A 15,545-nucleotide genomic window follows, 5' to 3' on the forward strand; every position below is an offset into this window, starting at 1 on the left:
TTGTAACACTTTATACTCCATCAATTCTATAAGAGAATTTTGATTAACTCAAAATTTTACCAACTTTTGGTCTCATTGCTGCTGCTGCTGCTGCTAAGTCGCTAAATTTTTGCTATTTTGGTTACAGGGATATTTTCTCATTGTGGTTTGAATTTAAATGAGACAACCCATTTTCATATTTTTATTGGCCATTTTGGATTTCTCTTTTTGTAAAGAGCCTGATATGGGAGTTTCTGTATGATTTTAACAGTCTGCTGGGTGTGTAATGGTATTTTGTTTTGGTCTCAATGTTTATTTCCTTTATTAATAAAGCTGATCACCTTTATTTATGTTTACCAGCCATTTGGATTTCCTCCTTTGTAAAATGTCTGTTCAAGTTTTTTGCCCTTTTTTCAGCTTTGTTCTTTTGTCAGCTATATATTCAAAAAGATTTCCCCCCTCTGTTGCTTGCCTTTTTATTCTTTCATAGAATATGTTCATGAAAAGAGGTTCTGGAGGAGGAGCCAAGATGGCGGAGGAGTAGGACGGGGAGAACACTTTCTCCCCCACAAATTCATCAAAAGAGCATTTAAACGTCGAGTAAATTCCACAAAACAGCTTCTGAATGCCGGCAGAGGACATCAGGCACCCAGAAAAGCAACCCAACTCTTCGAAAGGAGGTAGGAAAAAATATTAAAAACAACAAAAAAAAGAGACAAAAGAGGGAGGGACGGAGTTCCGTCCCGGGAAGGGAATCTTAAAAAGAGAGAAGTTTCCAAACATCAGGAAACCTTCTCACTGCCGAATCTGTGCCGAGCTTTGGAAGCACAGAGGGCAACATAACAGGGAGAAAAAATAAATAAACAATTTAAAACTCGCAGATTGCGAGCCCTACGATAACTCCCCCAGCAGAGAAGCAGCGCAGACGCCTGCATCCGCCATTAGCAAACCGGGGCTGGGCAGGGAGGCGCGGCGCGGGCTGCATCGCTGAGAGTAAGAATCTGGCCTGAATACCCTGAGCGCTATCTGAGCGAAATAATTTGGGCTAGCAAACCAGACTGTGGGATACCTACCACGTGAAAAGCCAGCCCTAACCTAAGACCGCCAGGCCCGCGCACGGAACAAAGGACTGAACAGAGATAGCCGGCTGCAGACCTTCCCCCTCCGGTGACAGGCAGCCAGAGCCGGAAGGGGGCAATCGCAGCCCCAGAGAGACATTATCTATAAAATTGTAAGCAGGCTTCTTTGCTAACTAAAACTTCTTGGGGGTCTGGACGGTCAACATCTGCCTGAGAAGGTGCGCCGGTTTTACATCCAGATAACCGAGCGGCGGGGAGGCGATAAGTCGCAGCATTGGCGCTCGCCTGGGAAGAGCAAATTGGCGCTCGGACCTGGGAAGAGCACAAAACGCAGGCCCAACTGAGTCTGCGCCTCTGAGGACTACCCGAGTGCCTGAACCTGAGCGGCTTGGACCTGGGAGGTGCATGCAGCCCAGGGCCAGCCTCGGATTGTTCCCGGCGGAACAACCTAGAGTCCGAGCAGTGTGGACAGGGAGGCTACACGCGCCGTGAGCAGGGGCAGACCCAGGGTGGCTGAGGCATTGCGAGCCCACGCCAGTGTTATTTGTTTGCAGCATCCCTCCCTCTCTCCTCACAGCGCGACTGAACAAGTAAGCCTAAAAAAAAAAAAAAAAAAGTGTCCTCCACCGTGCCCTTTGAGTCAGGGCGGAAACCAGATACTGAAGAGACTAGCAAACAGAAGAAGATATAACAGAGGGAAACGCCTTGGAAGCTACAGGCAATAGATCAAAACCCTGTGGTTACTACAGACTACATAGGAAGGGGCCTATAGATCTTGAGAAATATAAATCTGACCAAGGAACTAGCCAAAAATGAACTGAAACCACAACACCCACAAAAAAAAAAAAAAAAAAAAAGTCCTAGATATATTTTTATTATTTTTACGATCATTCTTTCTTTTTTTTTTTTTAATTAAAAAAAAAAAAAAATTTTAAGTCCTCTATTGTTCCTTTAATTTTCACCTTTATATCCTAGTACTTTGCAAAAAAAAAAAAAAAAAAAAGACCCTATTTTTTTCTTCTTCAGCAAACTTCATATATATATATTTTATAATTTTTTGACCTTGTTTTTTTTTGTTTGTTTTTGTTTTTTTCTTATTTTCTTTAACATTGTATTTTTGAAATTCTAAACTCTACTCTAGATTTTTAATTTTCGCTTTTTGGTATATGTTATCAATTTTGTACCTATAGTTTTTTTTTTTATATAATTTCTGTGACTTTTTTTTTTTTTCTTCTTCTCTGTTTCTTTCTCTTCTTCTTTTATATAACATTGTATATCTGAAATTCCAAACTTTACTCTAGATTTTTAATTTATGCTTTTTGGTATTTGATATCAATTTTGTACCTGTATTTTCCTTACAATTTCTGTGACATTGTTCGTATTTGTTTGTTTGTTTTCTCTCTTTATTTTTCTTTTTCTTTCTTTTTTTTTTTTTTTTTTAACATTGTATTTTTGAAATTCCAAACTCTACTCTAGATTTTTAATTTTTGCTTTCTGGTATTAGTTATCAATTTTGTACTCGTACTTTCTTTATAATTTTCGCGACCTTGTTTGTTTTTGTTTGTTCGTTTTTTCTCTCTTTCTTTTCCTTCTTCTTTTCTTTAACATCGTATTTTTGAAATTCCAAACTCTACTCTAAATTTTTAATTTTCGCTTTCTGGTATTAGTTATCAATCTTGTACCTGTACTTTCTCTATAATTTTCGCGACCTTGTTTGTTTTTGTTTGTTCATTCTTTCTCTCTTTCTTTTCCTTCTTCTTTTCTTTAACATCGTATTTTTGAAATTCCAAACTCTACTCTAGATTTTTAATTTTTGCTTTTATGTATTTGTTACCAATTTTGTACCTATAAGGACCCAATCTTCAGGACCCATTTTTCACTAGGGAGTGAGATTACTGGCTTGACTGCTCTCTCTCCCTTTGGACCCTCCTTTTTCTCCACCAGGTCGCCTGTGTCTCCTCCCTAACCCCTCTCTACTCTACCCAACTCTGTGAATTTCTGTGTGTTCCAGACGGTGGAGAACACTTAGGGAACTGATTACTGGCTGGAACTGTCTCCCTCCTTTTCATTCCCCCCTTTTATCCTTCTGGCCACCTCTGTTACCTTCCTCCTTCTTCTCTTCTCTGTATAACCCCGTGAACATCTCTGAGTGGTCCAGTTGTGGAGTGCACATAAGGAAGTGACTACTGGCTAGCCCACTCTCTCCACTATTGATTTACCTCATCTCATTTGGGTCACCTCTAACTCCCTCCTCCCTCTTCTCTTCTCCATGTAACCCTGTGAACCTCTCTGAGTGACCCTCACTGTAGAGAAACTTATCATCTTTAATGTAGATGTTTTATCAATGGTGCTGTATAGAAGGAGAAAGTTTTGAAACTACTGTAAAAATAAGACCGATAATCGGAAGCAGGAGACTTAAGTCCAAACCCTGACTCCAGGGAACTCCTGACTCCAAGGAACATTCATTGACAGGAGCTCATCAAATGCCTCCATACCGACACTGAATCCAAGCACCATACAAGGGCCAATAAGTTCCAGGGCAAGACATACCAAGCAAATTCTCCAGCAACAAAGGAACACAGCCCTGAGCTTCAAGATACAGGCTGCCCAAAGTCACCCCAAAACTATAGACATCTCATAACTCATTACTGGACATTTCATTGCACTCCAGAGAGAAGAAATACAGCTCCACCCACCAGAACACCGACACAAGCTTCCCTAACCAGGAAACCTTGACAAGCCACCTGTACAAACCCACACACAGTGAGGAAACGCCACAATAAAGAGAACTCCACAAACTGCCAGAATACAGAAAGGACACCCCAAACTCAGCAATTTAAACAAGATGAAGAGACAGAGGAATACTCAGCAGATAAAGGAACAGGATAAATGCCCACCAAACCAAACAAAAGAGGAAGAGATAGGGAATCTACCTGATAAAGAATTCCGAATAATGATAGTGAAATTGATCCAAAATCTTGAAACTAAAATGGAATCACAGATAAATAGCCTGGAGACAAGGATTGAGAAGATGCAAGAAAGGTTTAACAAGGACCTAGAAGAAATAAAAAAGAGTCAATATATAATGAATAATGCAATAAGTGAAATTAAAAACACTCTGGAGGCAACAAATAGTAGAATAACAGAGGCAGAAGACAGGATTAGTGAATTAGAAGATAGAATGGTAGAAATAAATGAATCCGAGAGGATAAAAGAAAAACGAATTAAAAGAAATGAGGACAATCTCAGAGACCTCCAGGACAATATTAAACGCTACAACATTCGAATCATAGGGGTTCCAGAAGAAGAAGACAAAAAGAAAGACCATGAGAAAATACTTGAGGAGATAATAGTGGAAAACTTCCCTAAAATGGGGAAGGAAATAATCACCCAAGTCCAAGAAACCCAGAGAGTACCAAACAGGATAAACCCAAGGCGAAACACCCCAAGACACATATTAATCAAATTAACAAAGATCAAACACAAAGAACAAATATTAAAAGCAGCAAGGGAAAAACAACAAATAACACACAAGGGAATTCCCATAAGGATAACAGCTGATCTTTCAATAGAAACTCTTCAAGCCAGGAGGGAATGGCAAGACATACTTAAAGTGATGAAAGAAAACAACCTACAGCCCAGATTATTGTACCCAGCAAGGATCTCATTCAAGTATGAAGGAGAAATCAAAAGCTTTTCAGACAAGCAAAAGCTGAGAGAATTCTGCACCACCAAACCAGCTCTCCAACAAATACTAAAGGATATTCTCTAGACAGGAAACACAAAAACGGTGTATAAACTCGAACCCAAAACAATAAAGTAAATGGCAACGGGAACATACTTATCAGTAATTACCTTAAATGTAAATGGGTTGAATGCCCCAACCAAAAGACAAAGACTGGCTGAATGGATACAAAAACAAGACCCCTACATATGTTGTCTACAAGAGACCCACCTCAAAACAGGGGACACATACAGACTGAAAGTGAAGGGCTGGAAAAAGATTTTCCATGCAAATAGGGACCAAAAGAAAGCAGGAGTAGCAATACTCATATCAGATAAAATAGACTTTAAAACAAAGGCTGTGAAAAGAGACAAAGAAGGTCACTACATAATGATCAAAGGATCAATCCAAGAAGAAGAGATAACAATTATAAATATATATGCACCCAACACGGGAGCACCACAGTACGTAAGACAAATGCTAACAAGTATGAAAGGAGAAATTAACAATAACACAATAATAGTGGGAGACTTTAATACCCCACTTACACCTATGGATAGATCAACTAAACAGAAAATTAACAAGGAAACACAAACTTTAAACGATACAATAGACCAGTTAGACCTAATTGATATCTATAGGTCATTTCATCCCAAAACAATGAATTTCACCTTTTTCTCAAGCGCACATGGAACCTTCTCCAGGATAGATCACATCCTGGGCCATAAAGCTAGCCTTGGTAAATTCAAAAAAATAGAAATCATTCCAAGCATTTTTTCTGACCACAATGCAGTAAGATTAGATCTCAATTACAGGAGAAAAACTATTAAAAATTCCAACATATGGAGGCTGAACAACACGCTGCTGAATAACCAACAAATCACAGAAGAAATCAAAAAAGAAATCAAAATTTGCATAGAAACGAATGAAAATGAAAACACAACAACCCAAAACCTGTGGGACACGGTAAAAGCAGTCCTAAGGGGAAAGTTCATAGCAATACAGGCACACCTCAAGAAACAAGAAAAAAGTCAAATAAATAACCTAACTCTACACCTAAAGCAACTAGAAAAGGAAGAAATGAAGAACCCCAGGGTTAGTAGAAGGAAAGAAATCTTAAAAATTAGAGCAGAAATAAATGCAAAAGAAACAAAAGAGACCATAGCAAAAATCAACAAAACCAAAAGCTGGTTCTTTGAAAGGATAAATAAAATTGACAAACCATTAGCCAGACTCATCAAGAAACAAAGGGAGAAAAATCAAATCAACAAAATTAGAAACGAAAATGGAGAGATCACAACAGACAACACAGAAATACAAAGGATCATAAGAGACTACTATCAACAATTATATGCCAATAAAATGGACAACGTGGAAGAAATGGACAAATTCTTAGAAAAGTACAACTTTCCAAAACTGGACCAGGAAGAAATAGAAAATCTTAACAGACCCATCACAAGCATGGAAATTGAAACTGTAATCAAAAATCTTTCAGCAAACAAAAGCCCCGGTCCAGACGGCTTCACAGCTGAATTCTACCAAAAATTTAGAGAAGAGCTAACACCTATCCTGCTCAAACTCTTCCAGAAAATTGCAGAGGAAGGTAAACTTCCAAACTCATTCTATGAGGCCACCATCACCCTAATACCAAAACCTGACAAAGATCCCACAAAAAAAGAAAACTACAGGCCAATATCACTGATGAACATAGATGCAAAAATCCTTAACAAAATTCTAGCAATCAGAATCCAACAACACATTAAAAAGATCATACACCATGATCAAGTGGGCTTTATCCCAGGGATGCAAGGATTCTTCAATATCCGCAAATCAATCAATGTAATACACCACATTAACAAATTGAAAAATAAAAACCATATGATTATCTCAATAGATGCAGAGAAAGCCTTTGACAAAATTCAACATCCATTTATGATAAAAACTCTCCAGAAAGCAGGAATAGAAGGAACATACCTCAACATAATAAAAGCTATATATGACAAACCCACAGCGAACATTATCCTCAATGGTGAAAAATTGAAAGCATTTCCTCTAAAGTCAGGAACAAGACAAGGGTGCCCACTTTCACCATTACTATTCAACATAGTATTGGAAGTTTTGGCCACAGCAATCAGAGCAGAAAAAGAAATAAAAGGAATCCAAATTGGAAAAGAAGAAGTAAAACTCTCACTATTTGCAGATGACATGATCCTCTACATAGAAAACCCTAAAGAGTCCACCAGAAAATTACTAGAAATAATCAATGACTACAGTAAAGTTGCAGGATATAAAATCAACACACAGAAATCCCTTGCATTCCTATACACTAATAATGAGAAAACAGAAAGAGAAATTAAGGAAACAATTCCATTCACCATTGCAACGGAAAGAATAAAATACTTAGGAATATATCTACCTAAAGAAACTAAAGACCTATATCTAGAAAACTATAAAACACTGGTGAAAGAAATCAAAGAGGACACTAATAGATGGAGAAATATACCATGTTCATGGATTGGAAGAATCAATATAGTGAAAATGAGTATACTACCCAAAGCAATTTATAGATTCAACGCAATCCCTATCAAGCTACCAACAGTATTCTTCACAGAGCTAGAACAAATAATTTCACAATTTATATGGAAATACAAAAAACCTCGAATAGCCAAAGCGATCTTGAGAAAGAAGAATGGAGCTGGAGGAATCAACCTACCTGACTTCAGGCTCTACTACAAAGCCACAGTTATCAAGACAGTATGGTACTGGCACAAAGACAGAAATATGGATCAATGGAATAAAATAGAAAGCCCAGAGATAAATCCACGCACATATGGACACCTTATCTTCGACAAAGGAGGCAAGAATATACAATGGATTAAAGACAATCTCTTCAACAAGTGGTGCTGGGAAATCTGGTCAACCACTTGTAAAAGAATGAAACTGGACCACTTTCTAACACCATACACAAAAATAAACTCAAAATGGATTAAAGATCTAAACGTAAGACCAGATACTATAAAACTCCTAGAGGAGAACATAGGCAAAACACTCTCCGACATATATCACAGCAGGATCCTCTATGACCCACCTCCCAGAATAATGGAAATAAAAGCAAAAATAAACAAATGGGACCTAATTAACCTTAAAAGCTTCTGCACATCAAAGGAAACTATTAGCAAGGTGAAAAGACAGCCTTCAGAATGGGAGAAAATAATAGCAAATGAAGCAACCGACAAACAACTAATCTCAAAAATATACAAGCAACTCCTACAGCTCAACTCCAGAAAAATAAACGACCCAATCAAAAAATGGGCCAAAGAACTAAATAGACATTTCTCCAAAAAAGACATACAGATGGCTAACAAACACATGAAAAGATGCTCAACATCACTCATTATCAGAGAAATGCAAATCAAAACCACTATGAGGTACCATTTCACACCAGTCAAAATGGCTGCGATCCAAAAGTCTACAAATAATAAATGCTGGAGAGGGTGTGGAGAAAAGGGAACCCTCTTACACTGTTGGTGGGAATGCAAACTAGTACAGCCACTATGGAGAACAGTGTGGAGATTCCTTAAAAAACTGGAAATAGAACTGCCTTATGATCCAGCAATCCCACTGCTGGGCATACACACTGAGAAAACCAGAAGGGAAAGAGACACGTGTACCCCAATGTTCATCGCAGCACTGTTTATAATAGCCAAGACATGGAAGCAACCTAGATGTCCATCAGCAGATGAATGGATAAGAAAGCTGTGGTACATATACACAATGGAGTATTACTCAGCCATTAAAAAGAATACATTTGAATCAGTTCTAATGAGGTGGATGAAACTGGAGCCTATTATACAGAGTGAAGTAAGCCAGAAGGAAAAACATAAATACAGTATACTAACGCATATATATGGAATTTAGAAAGATGGTAACAATAACCCGGTGTACGAGACAGCAAAAGAGACACTGATGTATAGAACAGTCTTATGGACTCTGTGGGAGAGGGAGAGGGTGGGAAGATTTGGGAGAATGGCAATGAAACATGTAAAATATCATGTAGGAAACGAGTTGCCAGTCCAGATTCGATGCATGATGCTGGATGCTTGGGGCTGGTGCACTGGGACGGCCCAGAGGGATGGTATGGGGAGGGAGGAGGGAGGAGGGTTCGGGATGGGGAACACATGTATACCTGTGGCGGATTCATTTTGATATTTGGCAAAACTAATACAATTATGTAAAGTTTAAAAAAAAAAATAAAAAATAAAAAATAAATAAATAAATTAAAAAAAAAAAAAAAAAAAAAAAAGAGGTTCTTTTAGTTTTAAGATAGTTAATCTTTTCCTTTATAGTTAGTGCTTTTTCAGGAAGATATTCTCTTATGTTATTAGTTCCTAGAGCTGCCACAACAAGTTACCACAGACCTCATGGCTTAAAACAACAGAAATGTATTCCGCTACCATTCTTGGGGCCAGCAGTCTGAAATTGAGGTATCAGGAGTGTCACTTCCTTCTGGAGGCTCTGCCTCTCCTGCTAAGGGTTCTGCTGGCTGCCAGCAACTCTGGGCCTTCCTGGGCTGTAGTTGCATGACCCCAGTCTCCGTCTCTAGTCACATGGCCTTCTCTCTTTGTTTCTCCTGTATGTCTTGTTTGTTTGTTTTCTGTTATGAAGATACTCATCATTGGATTTCAGACCCACCTAATCCAGGATAATCTCATCTCAAGAGCTTTATTTTAAAAACATCTACAAAGACTTTTTCAAAGTAAATTTACATTGTGGGGTTTCAGATGAATATATCTTTTGGAGGGCCACTATGCAACTCATGACTGTTATTTCCTAAAAGCTTTAGGGTTTGCTGTTCACAAGTAGCTCTTCAGTCTGTCTGTAATTAATTTTTTGCATGGTATGAGGTAAACATTTTTTGTACAATTGTACCAGGACAACATACTGAAAAGATAGTCCTTTCCCAACTGAGCCATAGTGCCACTCTTCCCCTAAACCAAGTATTGATACAAGTGTCCTCTAAATAAACTTTTCATTCTATCAGTTTACCTGTCTGTCTACTTCTGAGGCAGTGTCATTGTTATAGTTATGTAATGTTGTAAGAGTTCTTGGTAGCTGCAAGAACAAATCTTCCAAAATAACTTTTCATCTTCAAGAGTGTCTTGGCTTTTCTTGGCCCTTTCCTTCAGCTGGTCAAGTACCACAGAACAAAGTAAATATTCTGTTGAGGATAACTGAGGTTGCTTTAAATCTATAAGTCCATTTGGAGAGAATTAAAATATTTAAAACATTAGACCTCCTACTCCAGGAACATTGCTTATCTATTTAGATCATTACTGTCTCTCAGTAAACTTTTATACTTTTCTCGTTAACAATAGTATTGCACACCTGTTTTGGGATTAGTGCTATATTATCTTAAATTATATTTTTAAAGTTTTTATGTTATCTTATGCACTATCTTTTAAATTTTAATTATTTAATGGGATGTATAAGAATAAAATACAAATTGTTTTATGTTTGACTAAAGATGACTTTTAGTTTCTTTGCTTGACTCGATCTTTTTATAACATGGAATATGTATGGAAGGGCAATGCCAAAGAATGTTCAAACTACCATACAATTGCACTTATTTCACATGCTAGCAGGATTATACTCAAAATCCTAGGCTTCAGCAGTACATGAACCAGATGCACAATCTGTGTTTAGAAAAGGCAGAGAAACCAGAGATCAAATTGCCAACATTGATTAGATGATGGAGAAAGAAAGAGAGTTCCAGAAAAACATCTACTTCTACTTCATCGACTACACTAAAGCCTTTGACTGTGTGGATCGCGACAAACTGGAAAATTCTTAAAGAGAAAGAATACCAGACCACCCTACCTGTCTCCTGAGAAACTTGTATGTGGGTCAAGAAGCAACAATTAGAACTGGTCATGGAACAACTGATTGGTTCTAAATTGGGAAAGGAGTATGGCAAGGCTGTGATTGTCACCCTGCTTATTTTTCTTTGCAGAATAAGTACATCATGCAAAATGCTGGGCTGGATGAATCACAAGCTGGAATCAAGATTTCCAAGAGAAATATCAACAACCTCAGATATGCAGCTGATACCACTCTAATGGCAGAAAATGAAGGGAACTAAAGAATCTCCTGATGAGGGTCAAAAAGGAGAGTAAAAAAGATGTCTTGAAATTCAACATGAAAAAAAACCCTAAGATCATGGCATCCAGCCCATCACTTCATGGCAAATAAAAGGAGAAAAAGTGGAAGCAGTAACAGATTGTATTTTCTTGGGCTCCAAAATCACTGTGGATGGTGATTGTCGCCATGAAATTGAAAGATGCTTGTTCCTTGGAAGGAAAGCTATGACAAACCTAGACAGCATGTCAAAAAAGCAGAGACATCAGTTTGCTCACAAAGGTCCATGTAGTCAAAGCTATCTATGGTTTTCCCAGTAGTCATGTACAGATGTGAGAGTTGGACCATAAAGAAGGCTGGGTGCTAAAGAACTGATACTTTCAAATTGTGATGCTGGAGAAGACTCTTGAGAGTCACTTGGAATCAACGAGGTCAAACCAGTCAATCCTAAAGGAAATCAACAATGAGTATTCATTGGAAGGATTGATGCTGAAGCTGAAGCTCCAGTAATTTGGCCACCTGATGCGAAGAGCCAACTCAATGGAAAAGACCCTGATGCTGGGAAAGATTGAAGGCAAAAGAAGGGGGCAGCAGAGGATGAGATAGTTAGATGGCGTCATTGACTCAATGGACATGAATTTAAGCAAACTCCAGTAACGGAGGACGGAGAGCCTGGCATGCTGCAGTCTACGGCATCGCAAAGAGTTGGACATGACTTAGTGACTAAACAAAATGTGTGGCAAGAATTTTTTAAATCCATTTTTTGGAGATATAATTACACATTTATAAAGCACACTCTATTTTAAGTGCACAATTCCATGAACCGTAATAATGTATTCATCTATGTTACCACTATCACAATCAAGATACAAAGCATTCTAGCGGTCTGAAAATTCCCTTTTATCATTTTCCAGTCAATCCATACCTCCAACCATGGCCCCAGGAAAATACTGATGTCTTGATTGTCATTATAAGATTAATCTTTTCTAGAGTTTCATATAAATTGAATCAGTATATATTCTTTTGTGTCTGGTTTGTTTTATTCAAGAAAATTATTTTATAGTTCTTCTGTATTGTACATATTAGTGGTTTCTTTCAGTATTCCATCGTATGGATATACTCCAATTTGTGTTTCCATTCAACTCTTGATAGACTTTTATGTATTGTAGCTTCCGGCCTGTGGCTATTCTGAATAAAGCTGCTATGAACTTATGTACATATCTTTGTGTTGGCAAGTTTTTCTACCTAGGAGTAGATAGAATGGATATGACTGCATCATATATGTTACTATTAGGTGTTTAAGCTTTATTAGGATGATTGTTTACATATTATATCTTACTCTGTTCTTTTAGTTTATCTGTGTCTTTAAAGTGAGAGTTCTTGTAGCTAGAGTGTTTTTTTAAACATGCTATTGCTATTGCTTTTTTCAATCTAGTCTGACAATCTCTGCCTGTCATTTGGAGTATTTAATATTTGCATTTAATGCACTTATCAATGTTTAGAGTTTAGTTTTTTTTTTGGTTGGTTGGTTTAGGTTTTAAATCTTCCATTTTATATTGTTTTCTGTTTGTTTCATCTGTTCTTTGTTGCTTTTATCCTCTTTTCCTGCCTTCTTTTGGAGTATTTTTTAGTATCTATTTGATCTCCACCTTGGCTTCATATATGTATAATTTTCCCCTCTTTTTGTGGTTGCTATAAGGCATTGTTTTTTCAACCTCAGGGGTGATTTTTGCCCCTCAGGGGACATTTGGGCAATGTCCAAAGATGTTTTTGGTTATTACAATTGGGGTGTGGATGGGGGTAGGGCTGCTATTAGCAGCTAATAATTAGAGACCAAGGATGCTGCTGAAACTCCTACCATGCATGGGATAGTGCCCCTCTCCCCCAAGAAGAAATGATTATCCAGTCTCCAAAGTAAGTAGTGTCAAGATTAAGAAACCCTGAATTTTAATTTATCATGGTCTAACTTCAAATATATGCCACTTCATACAGGATGTAGGAACCTTGGGAGTGTTTACTGCATTCTCCTCTCTTGTCCTTTGTGCCAGGCAATGCTGTTCTATGTTATATGTATAATAAGCCCTACAATGCTTTATCAGATTTATACTTAGTGAATTATCTTTTTTAAAAAACCAGAACATGAAGAAAAATATTTTTTTATTTACCCAATATTTCCATTTTGGTGCTGCTCATCATTCCTTTGTGTACCAGGTTTCTATCTGGTGGTATTTTCTTTCTGCAGAGGGGATTTTGTTCACATTACTTTGTAGTGCACACCTGTTGGTGATGAATTACCTGAGCTTTTGTTCCTGTATCTCAACTATCTTTGAATGATATTTCATTGGTTGTAGAATTCTGGATTGACAGTTTCTTTTCTCCTTTCACATTTCAAAGATATCATGCTATTGTCTTCTGGCTTGTATATTTCTGACAAGAAGTCTGTGTAAATTCTTAACTTTACTCAGCTGTTAAGTAATTTCTTTTACCCTGCAACTACTATTAAGATGTTTCTCTTTTATCTTATTTATCATAGCTTTTTTTAACATCCTTGTTGCCATTAACTCTGCAATTCTGAATCTGCTTCTGTTGACTGATTTTCCACTTAATTATGGGTAACATTTTGCTGCTTCCTAAGCATGACTAGTGATTTTTTATTGGATGTTGGATGTTGTTAATGCTGATTAGTTCACATGAGTTTTGAATTACAACTGTTACTTAGAAGTGAGAAGAAAAAATTTTCATGATCTAATATATATTTATCATTAAATAAACTGACAGGTTTGTAGGACATTTAAAAGAACTGACAGATTATATCCAGCTTTGTTCTCCTTGCTGTAGGAGGTTAAATTTGCTTGAAAATTAGTACAAATACTCCTGCACTTGAATTTCATTTTGCTCTTTTGATCTAGATCAACCACACTTTTCTGTTTTGAGTTGCTGTGACTGCTGGAAATTCAGTACCCGATGTTCTCTCAGATAATCTTGGTGACATTAGTAAAGTGCTTTATTTTTATGTGATAAATATCACTTTTAAAAAGTCAGACTAGAGCTACTTGACAGTTTTTCCCACAAGGTACAATAGGTCAATTTCTGAAAGCAAAAAAAAAAAAAAAAGGCAGTTATTACAAGACAGTATTTGTGATAACTTATTTTTGAAATATTTCCTTTATATAATTTTAAATCTTTCTTCTCCTTTGTATATTAGGAATGTCGTTCTTCAGTTGGAGTTCATCTTATTCACAGTGCCCCATCCCATTGACAGCAATTCTAGCTCAAATGAGAGTCCTTTGAAATAGGTTCTACATGAAGTTCATTACTCCAGAGGTGTTACAACAAATGGTGCTATTTGTGACAGTAGTTTACTTCATCCAAGGAAGTGTTATGTGAAGCTGATACATCTGCAGACAGCTGACAGTTTTGTAAATAGTTTATTCTTTAAACTTTGACATGACTTTCAATCATGTGATGATGGTAATTCCAATCATTTAATATAAGTAAATCTCGATAGTCATTGTTTGAATACTAAATGTGCATTCTGTAGTTTCCAGAGTTCTGGGAAGAACAACATTTAACCTTAGAACTTAAAACATGATCTAATAAAACTTTTAATTTAAAGATAAAGAAATCAAGGTGAATTTTACAGGGGAAATTGAAGTTTTGTGAACTTAATGATACTTGAGAAGTACTTTGAAAACTGCCAATGGAAGTGATTATTTTAATGTAGATATCATAAAAAACAGTAGTAGTGTAGTGATTATCACATTTTAACATGCATAAACATTTCTCAAGGAAGTTTTTAAAATGTTTAGATATCCAGACCCGAAAGTGTTGGTTCATCATGGTTGGAGTAAAGATCAAAATGACACATTTTACAAGTACCACCGATTAAGTCTAATGCAGCTGATCTGCAAACCAGTTTGAGAAAGATATAATGGAATGGAACTGCATTCAGAATTCTAGTACCTAGCTCCATTATTTGGTCACTGAAAGATCTTCTGTAAGTCACAGTTTATTCTAATTAAAAACTAATAATATTGTTGTTCCACAGATGATAGCAGATCCTTTTCATTCTTCTGGTGAGTCATTTCATAGAGAATATAAACTTATCCATAAGCAACAAACTTGTATTCTGTCTTCTCAGTGGGGAGTCAAGATGAAGGTCCCTAGCCCAGGGTAAAGGGAAGGAAAGCTCTCACCACTCTAGGCAGATATAGTACACTCTGATGGTGGGATATGCTGGAGGAAAGGTAATATTCCATCAACTTAGGGGTAAGGAAGGAGTATCTGAGGAAGTCAAGGAGGGACAGTTTAATCACTGAGTTAGAGCATATTTAATATGTACCAAACTATGTGACTTTATTCAAGTCGCCCAGAAGAGGGCCATAGACTCCTCTATTTCAGGCTAACTGGATGTACTGTATTAAGAACTCATAGTGAGAGCCACTGTATTTATGGGCTTGACCGTGTCTGTGTAGTTGGCCACTCAAACTTTTATGCACCTAAGACAGCATGTTTCCTGAATTCAAACCACTTTTAATTTAAGCATTTTCTTGCTTATTAAATTATTAAAGCATACAGCATTTTGGGGGCTAACATAGTGAGCAAAGCAACAAATTGTTGTTTTTTGG

The 15,545-nt window shown here is 37.1% G+C and overlaps 1 long non-coding RNA gene across 1 annotated transcript; it reads left to right on the forward strand.

Moving 5' to 3' along the window:
- The first annotated feature begins 507 nt into the window (after nt 1-507).
- LOC139184601 (uncharacterized) lies at nt 508-12,135 on the forward strand. Its single transcript, XR_011568147.1, has 2 exons — nt 508-659; nt 10,793-12,135. It is a non-coding gene; the product is annotated as an uncharacterized lncRNA (long non-coding RNA).
- Nucleotides 12,136-15,545: the final 3,410 nt, after the last annotated feature.

Source organism: Bos indicus, chromosome 8 (genome assembly GCF_029378745.1).
Source record: "Bos indicus isolate NIAB-ARS_2022 breed Sahiwal x Tharparkar chromosome 8, NIAB-ARS_B.indTharparkar_mat_pri_1.0, whole genome shotgun sequence".
In the NCBI taxonomy this organism is placed as follows: Eukaryota; Metazoa; Chordata; class Mammalia; order Artiodactyla; family Bovidae; genus Bos; species Bos indicus.